At 42.6% G+C, this 8,943-nt stretch overlaps 2 non-coding genes across 2 annotated transcripts; both read left to right on the top strand.

Annotated features, from left to right (window-relative positions):
- The first annotated feature begins 2,331 nt into the window (after nucleotides 1–2,331).
- On the top strand, nucleotides 2,332–2,405 carry TRNAN-GUU (transfer RNA asparagine (anticodon GUU)). The gene has a single exon. It is a non-coding gene; the product is annotated as a tRNA-Asn (tRNA).
- Nucleotides 2,406–2,741: 336 nt separating this feature from the next.
- TRNAV-AAC (transfer RNA valine (anticodon AAC)) lies at nucleotides 2,742–2,814 on the top strand. Its single transcript has one exon. It is a non-coding gene; the product is annotated as a tRNA-Val (tRNA).
- Nucleotides 2,815–8,943: the final 6,129 nt, after the last annotated feature.

Genomic DNA, 8,943 nt, shown 5'->3' on the forward strand with positions numbered 1-8,943 from the left:
ATAAATAATAAAATATAAATAAATAAAAATAAAACCTGTGTTAACTCCTCCCACCATATTCCACATGGCAAATCAGCCATGTTCACCTTTCACTTTGTGCTATGAGCGGCTTTGGGAAGTCAACTGCTAAGTCACATTTCAGGTAGTTTTCAATGATGTGCTGAAAAAAAACCCAACGTGCAGTGACAGATGTGCATGATGGATGCATTGTTAACTGGGGAACAAAATAAATAACACTTTTTCATGAAGCCCTGATTATGAGAATAGACCCTTAGCATGATTGCTTGAATAAGACTTGGGCGGGGCTGTCCCTAGGATAAATTGCAGCCTTTGGTGCCACCCACCTCCCATGGTCAACTTTGCAGGGGCATTTAGAGGGTTTATACTGCTTGATGCAGGTGTGATGTTGCGGGGGGTGGGGGCTTCCCTACAAGGACCTATGCATATGTATACAAAGCTGGGGGGGGGGGAGGCAGATGAGAGTATTATTGCATGCATGGACTTCACCTGAGAATTCTCACCTGCAGTTTCTCCTTGGCCTGGGATCAAGCAGAACAAGAGATGTACTTTGTGGTTTGTTTTGTTTTTACATGGGGTTAAGGGAATAAGGACTGGGCTGTGCATCTCCTGACTACCTCCTCCTAATTCCAAACCCATTCTGACAGAACTTCCTTCTGCTTCCTGGGCTCAGTCTCAAAGGTCTTCTGGTTGGGGTTTGCTGCTGGCCTTCTCCACTACTCACTACTAACAGGCCACAACAGCAGCTTCCCAATGGGGTAAGTCAACCAAACTCACTAGATGCACATTACTAGGTGGGACAGATATAAAAAGCTCCAAATGTTGCCCCGAAACCACATTCAGATACCTGTTTATTATGCAGTCTCTGGAATTAAATGGGTATACAACTAGTATACATAACGTTGGAGTAAACTCAGTGTTATGCCAAAGGACATCTGGCTCATTCCCACCAACATACATAGATCTCATTGGATAGTAATGATTTTTTTCTTCAAGTGGAGAAGCCGCTGTTATGGCCCATTTTGCGCAATATGGACTTTTGCCTGGAATGGGTATTGGAACGTGGTTTCGAGGGCAACATCTAGAGCTTTTTATATTTGTCCCACCTAGTAATGTGCGTCTGGTGAGTTTGGTTGACTTACCTCATTGGAAAGCTGCCGTTATGGCCCATTTTGCGCAACATGGACTTTTGCCCAGAACGGGTATCGGAACGCAGTTTCTTTGGACGTTTTGTGGCTTATTGCATCCCTGTCATGGAGTTATGTGTGACTGGTGAGTTTGGTTGATATAGCTCATTCAGAAGTGGCCGTTCTGGCCATCCCATTCTGTTCCAGATGTTTTGGGAGTTCTGTGGTTAATAGTGATATAATATTGCAATGGTTTTAGTCCTAAAATATTGTTCCCAAGTGTTGCTAACACATGCCACTGTTTTTGGTATGGTTTTTTAATATTATGGGGTCATTCCGGCCTGTTCCGTTCCAGCTTTTACACCGTCCCAATAAAAAGGGTATCCAGCTGACCTCTGACAGCTTACGGCTTTATTTTAGTATTATTTATATAGTACCTATAGTATCACTGTATTTTAAGTGTTTGGTAACGTTGCATCAAAGTAAAGCTGTGCTCCACTGATGCTTACCTAGCGCAAATGACATTGAGTGGAAATTGAAAAAGAAACAAACTTGAAAGCTAATTGAAGGAAGATCGTTTTTGTAGTTAGTAGCCAAACGACCTGTAGAATCTTGAATGAAAGGTTACAGACATTTGCTTTTTGCCAACCTAGCTCACTAGAGACAGTACATTATATAAATCGAACGACTAAGGTGGGTACAATCTTATGCATGGCTAGACAGAAAAAAAGGTCCTACAACTCCCAGCATCCCCCAGCAATGCTGGGAGTTGTAGGACCCTTTCCCCCCTTTATATACATGCATAGGATTATGTCTTAAAATTACCCCACTGCTTCAATGACTGAATGGTGCGCTCGAAAACCACACTTTTAATTTATCTTTTTTTTCTTCCCGTTACTTTGGGATGGGCGATCATGGAGGAAGGATAAATTGGACAGCCGTTTTGTATTAATTCTCTCGTTTAGCTATCTCTCAATTTACTGACCCTGTTTCTTACTTTCAAGCGCCTCCTTCTAGTTATTGTTCTAGTCTTCTCTCTCCCATCATCAAGAAAGGAATACTTTTCCAGTTCCTTAATTGCAACACTCCCATTGGTGATAGATTCCATGAAATTACATTAACATCGGAAAAGATCACGGAGTTGCAATCATTAGTACTTTCCTGGCAAAGAGCCGTTACCAGCGGAGTCTCTGTGGCGCAATCGGTTAGCGCGTTCGGCTGTTAACCGAAAGGTTGGTGGTTCGAGCCCACCCAGGGACGGAATCGGTATTTTTACTCTCCTCCTCCCTTCGTATAAAAAAGTGTGTCGGATAGTCTGAACAGATACAGCTCAATTTTACGCAGCGGCTCATGTTGGATAAAGGCAGGGGCTCTCTTTTAATTAAGGGAATACATTGTGATCTCTAGACTTTTTACCAGGGCTTGGAGTGCGCAGAAAGAATTATGAAGCTTCTTCATTTTGCTCTGTCTTTTGCAATGAATGGAAGTGTGGTTAGAATAGGAACTTGCACATATTTCAATGTACTATTTTAAAACGTAAATGCATCTGTCTAATCTGCTATAAATATCATATGAGGAGACCCAGTTTTCATATGAGTTTCCGTAGTGTAGTGGTTATCACGTTCGCCTAACACGCGAAAGGTCCCCGGTTCGAAACCGGGCGGAAACATTTTTTTAAAAACAACATGTTGTTAGGAAAACGTTCATATCATAAACCAGCTAGGCTTATGTTCTTTTATAGCAAATAGCTTCCCTTCACTGCAAATTATGAACGCTCCTTCAGTGAGTCTTACTTTCATATCCCTTGTACTGTACAGTCAATAATATGCGACTCTGCTTTGTATTGTTAAGTTCCATAAACTGGAGGGCAAAAGGATTTGGATTAAATAGCGTTTTAGGAGAGTTATGAGAACTATATTTCACAAAGTGCCAAAAGAATTCTCGCTCTGCATACACATATCAAACTTATATTTCTGTGTTGAAAATCTGTACTTCCAGCTTTGTATGTGAGAAAGCAAACCCCCAAATGCAAGGAAGGTTTCAGAGTGATGGCGATCACGTAAGGTGAAAGTCACACACTAGGGAAACCCTGAAAAAGCCTCCTTATAATCATATATGGCTATAGTATTGGTTCTACCCCACGGTGCACCAACGAATTACACCTAAAAGTCTGTACTTAGCAGCATCAATTGCTGAAAAGTTATGGTGATAATATTTGTACTGATTTGTGATAATTCACTTCCCAATTGTTTTTATTCACCTCAACAATGGGGCTTGAGTTGTGTTGAGCTCTTGAAACATGATAACCAATTTTGCTAAACGCCTTTTGAATTTTATAGTGACAGAAAACAAGTAAGGGGAGATATGCATGGTGCGGAGGAAATGAATAGGGAGACATTCCCCCTTCCATAATACTAGAATCCAGGGTCATTCCATGACGCTGATTGGTGGGAGATTCAGGGCAGGAAAAAGGAAGCACTTCTTAACACCTTTCTTAGTTAAACTATGGAACTCACTGCCACAAGATGCAGTGATAGCCACCAATTTAGATGGCTTTAAAAGGGGATTGGACAAATTCATGGAGAAGACTATCAATGGCTGCTAGTCCCTACTGTTGGTGTATCTACCACCCCACTGCCCAACAGTCCCCCTGCCTGAGCTGGTGGTTATCCCAGTTTTGATGCCAAGGCCCCTCAGACTGATTGCCGTAGGGGACATCGACATCCAAGGCAGCCTTCTCAGGAGCAGCTCAGGACTTCACAGCCGCCATGACAGCCATGCAACTGTCATCATGCAACACCAGCTCTACCCACATGGTAAGTCACTCTAGACGTGGTGTTGAGAGTGAGTGGAGAAATAGTAGTGCACAGGTGGGAAATAGTGTTTATGTTGCAGTTATGGGATAAAATTCTGTATATAAAAGCATGCACTCAGGCAGTGTGAATTTATTAAAGGGGCATGCGGATAGCCTGTGGAATGAGTCTCCACTCCAAAAGATTCCCTGTGAAGGCCGCTTGGCAGTGGTCGACTATCCAAAGCAGTATAGCAAAGCCAGCGCTCACAGGATTGCAGCACCAGCACTTTCTGATTAGCAGGGACGCTGATGTCATCTGCCATCCCCTCAGGCTTCTGCATTTCCTGAGTGTAGCTGAAATCGCCACAGGAGCTAGGGCAGAAATTAATTTTCTCAGCAACACATGCACACACTACCCAATAGGGATTGGCCTGGTCTTGAATGGGAAATTAAGACCCACTCACTTTACAAAAGTCCTGCTCCTAGCAGAGATGAATACTGTTAGAACAGTTTTGGCGATATGGATCAACACAACTGCCTGCGGTTATCGGGCTGTCATGATGAGCACCTGCACATCCGATGTAATTCACATGGTGCTTTCTCACTACGCCAAGTAGTGATGGGTTAGGGTGGCGAGCCCCTGCCAAAGGAAGTGAGGCAGGTGGCTACTAGGAGGAGGGCTTTCTCTGCTGTGGCACCCCGGCTGTGGAATGAGCTCCCCAGAGAGGTTTGCTTGGCGCCTACAGTGTACTCCTTTCATCGCCAGCTGAAGACCTTTTTATTTTCTCAGTATTTTAACACTTAATTTAACTTAAATTTAAACTTTGCTGTTTTTATTCCATATTTTAACCTATATCAATTTTTGCTGTATGGTTTTAATCCTGGTTGTGCTTTTTATATTGTATTTTGTATTCGTGCTTTTAAATTGTTGGTTGTTTTTATGCTCTTCATGGTTTTAATTTTTGTAAACCGCCCAGAGCTTCGGCTATTGGGCGGTATAAAAATGTAATAAATAAATAAATAAATAAAACACAGAACCCAAAAAGAGACGTAGAATTAAACCGTAGACTCTCTTTGCTTCTGAATATATTTTTTCCTTAGGATTCCAACTGTGGGTAGAAATCTTTTTACCTTGCATCCACCAGGTCAGACCTCCCTATAAAGAGAGACTGAAACACTGGGCATGTTTAGCCTGGAGAAGAGAAGATTGAGGGGAGACATAATAGCACTCTTCAAATACTTAAAAGGTTGTCGCACAGAGGAGGGCCAGGATCTCTTCTCGATTCTCCCAGAGTGCAGGACACGGAATAAAGGGCTTAAGTTAAAGGAAGTCAGATTCCGGCTGGACATCAGGAAAAGTTTCCTGACTGTTAGAGCAGTACGACAATGGAACCAGTTGCCTAGGGAGGTTGTGGGCTCTCCCACACTAGAGACATTCAAGAGGCAGCTGGACAAGCATCTGTCAGGGATGCTTTAGGGTCGATTCCTGCATTGAGCAGGGAGTTGGACTCGACGCCCTCATAGGCCCCTTCCAACTCTACTATTCTATGATTCTATTAAGTTAGTAAGATTGCTAGGACTCTTGTTTTAGCAGAACTATTGTAGGAATAGTAGTATCTCATAGCTGAATGTTAACCTTATCATTCTTCTGCATGGGATATGACACTGAAGGATCATTCTTTAACCAGAAAGCACAGGCAATAAAGATGGCCATTGATCCTAAACTATTTGCATATTACCAGTTTAGATAGAATATAAATTTCAATTAAGTGTCTACAAAAAACAGAAATCTATTTGTCAAGTATAAAAAATGGGTTGTATTTAATTGTATGACAATAGTACAAAGCTTAATAGAATAGTAGAGTTGGAAGGGGCCTATAAGGCCGAGTCCAACCCCCTGCTCAATGCAGGAATCCACCCTAAAGCATCCCTGACAGATGGTTGTCCAGCTGCCTCTTGAAGGCCTCTAGTGTGGGAGAGCCCACGACCTCCCCAGGTAACTGGTTCCATTGTCTTGCTGCTCTAACATGATGTTCAGCCGGAATCTGACTTCCTGTAACTTGAGCCCGTTATTCCATGTCCTGCACTCTGGGAGGATCAAGAAGAGAACTTAGCCCTCCTCTGTGTGATAACCTTTTAAGTATTTGAAGAGTGCTATCATATCTCCCCTCAATCTTCTCTTCTCCAGGTTAAACATGCCCAGTGTTTCAGTCTCTCTTCATAGGGCTTTGTTTCCAGACCCCTGATCATCCTGGTTGCCCTCCTCTGAACACGTTCCAGCTTGTCTAAGTCCTTCTTGAATTGTGGAGCCCAGAACTGGACGCAATACTCTAGATGAGGCCTAACCAGGGCCAAATAGAGAGGAACCAATACCTCACGCGATTTGGAAGCTATACTTCTATTCATGCAGCCCAAAATAGCATTTGCCTTTCTTGCAGCCCTATCACACTGTTGGCTCATATTCAGCTTGTGAGCTACAACAATTCCAAGATCCTTCTCGTTTGTAGTATTGCTGAGCCAAGTATCCCCCATCTTGTAACTGTGCATTTGGTTTCTATTTCCTAAATGTAGAACTTGGCATTTATCCCTATTAAATTTCATTCTGTTGTTTTCAGCCCAGCACTCCAGCCTATCAAGATCACTTTGAAGTTTGTTTCTGTCTCCCAGGGTATTAGCTATCCCACCCAATTTTGTGTCATCTGCAAATTTGATCAGCGTTCCCTGCACCTCCTTGTCCAAATCATTAATAAAAATGTTGAAGAGTACTGGGCTCAGGATTGAGTCCTGCGGTACCCCACTCGTTAACTCTCCCCAGTTTGAGAAGGTTCCATTGATAAGTACTCTTTGAGTCCGATTCTGTAGCCAACTGTGAATCCACCTAATAGTTGTTCCATCTAGCCCACTTTTAGCTGTGAACCGCCCAGAGAGCTTCGGCTATTGGGCGGTATAAAAATGTAATAAATAAATAAATAAATAAATAAATAAATAAATAAATAAATAAAATAAATAGCTAGTTTGTTGATCAGAATATCATGGGGCACTTTGTCAAAAGCTTTGCTGAAGTCAAGATATATGACATCCACAGCATTCCCACAGTCCACAAGGGAGGTTACCCGATCAAAAAATGAGATCAAATTAGTCTGACAGGATTTGTTCCTGACAAATCCATGTTGGCTTCTAGTAATCACTGTATTGATTTCAAGGTGTTTACAGATTGATTTCTTTATAATCTGCTCCAGAATTTTCCCAGGGATGGATGTCAGACTGACTGGTCTGTAGTTCCCAGGTTCCTTTTTGCCCTTTTTGAAGATAGGGACGTTAGCCCTCCCTCCAGTCGTCCGGCACCTCACCCATCTCCCATGATTTTGCAAAGATAATAGACAAAGGTTCTGAGAGTTCTTCCGCTTGCTCCTTCATTACTCTAGGATGCAGTTCATCGGGCCCTGGAGATTTGAACTCATTCAAGGAAATTAGGTGTTCCTTGTCCATTTGTTTATTAATCTCAAACTGCAATCCTGCCCTCTCAACTTCTGCTTCACTTTTTCCAGGGGGGTCATAGCCCCACTTTTGGGAGAAGACTGAGCCAAAGTAGGAATTGGAGCACTTCAGCCTTTTCTTTGTCCTCTGTTATCTATTTGCCATCCTCATAAAGCAGTTGAACCACCATTTCTTTCCTGTCTTTTACTACTCACGTATCTGAAGAAAGCCTTTTTATTGCTTTTAGCATCCCTCGCTAATCTCAGCTCATTCTCAGCTTTAGCCTTCCTGATGCCATTTTGGCACTTCTGTGCCACCTGGCTGTACTCATCTTTTGTAGCCTGGCCTTCCTTCCACTTTCTATATGTATCCTTTTTTGTTTTCAGGTAATCTCTAAGCTTTTTGTGGAGCCATTTGGTTTCATTGGTTTCTTTTGTTGTCTTCTATCTTTTCTCCTTGTTGGAATTGTTTGTAATTGTGCCTTTAAATTTTCCTTTTTTAAGTACTCCCACCCATCTTGCACTCTTTTTCTCATTAGGGCCACTTGCCATGGGACCTTACTTATCATGGTTCTGAGTTTATTAAAATCAGCTTTCCTAAAATCCAGAGTACGTGTATGGCTACACTCAGCTTTTGCTTCCTTTATGTTCAAGAATTCAATTATGATATGGTCATTTCCCCCCAGAGTTCCCGTAACTGCCACTTTATCCATTAAGTCATCCCTATTGGTCAATATCAAGTCAAGGATTGCAGATCCTCTAGTTCCTTCCTCCACTTTCTGTAGGAGAAAGTTATCACCCACGCATGTCAGGAATTTCTTGGAAGGGCCGCTTTTGGCAGTATTTGTCTCCCAACAGATATCAGGGTAATTGAAGTCCCTCATCACTACTACATCAGACTTCCTTGAAACACTGGTAATTTGTTTCTCAAAAGTAGGTTCTGAGAACCCTGCTTTTATCCAAGCACAATTGTCAAATTCAAAGTTCTGTTTGCACACAGTGTTGCACAACATAATTATTCCATTAGACTAGATGTTGCATGTTCTAGTTGTACAACTACCAGCAGATAGGTGGGCAACTTTGGGGAGCCCAGAGGCCAACTGCAACATACCCCACCATGCATGCATTCACCCCATACAGATGTATATATACATACACACACACACCTATACATGCATGCACACCTTCCTCAAAGTAACTTTAATCATGATCATTGAGAGCAGGATGAGGTTAAAGCCTCTTCCCCCTTCAAAGAACCATTATTGAAGTCACTGAAATTTGGGGTTGATTTTACTGGGAAACACGCCCTGCGTACCCATTTCACAGCAGAATTGAGTTTTTGCTGGCCTGACGAACAACTGATTGGTGTTGGCAAGTCTTGTTTTGCTGCTAAACAGAGCACATAGATAAGGTGGCCCTCCACCTCACACACCCTGTGTAACAAGGTACCTGGGCCCAGGGAAGGAATTGGGATGGCAAGGCACCTATGGTGGGCTGCATACAGCCCAAAGGCCAGATTGCTCACCTG

This window comes from Elgaria multicarinata, chromosome 5 (assembly GCF_023053635.1).
Source record: "Elgaria multicarinata webbii isolate HBS135686 ecotype San Diego chromosome 5, rElgMul1.1.pri, whole genome shotgun sequence".
In the NCBI taxonomy this organism is placed as follows: domain Eukaryota; kingdom Metazoa; phylum Chordata; class Lepidosauria; order Squamata; family Anguidae; genus Elgaria; species Elgaria multicarinata.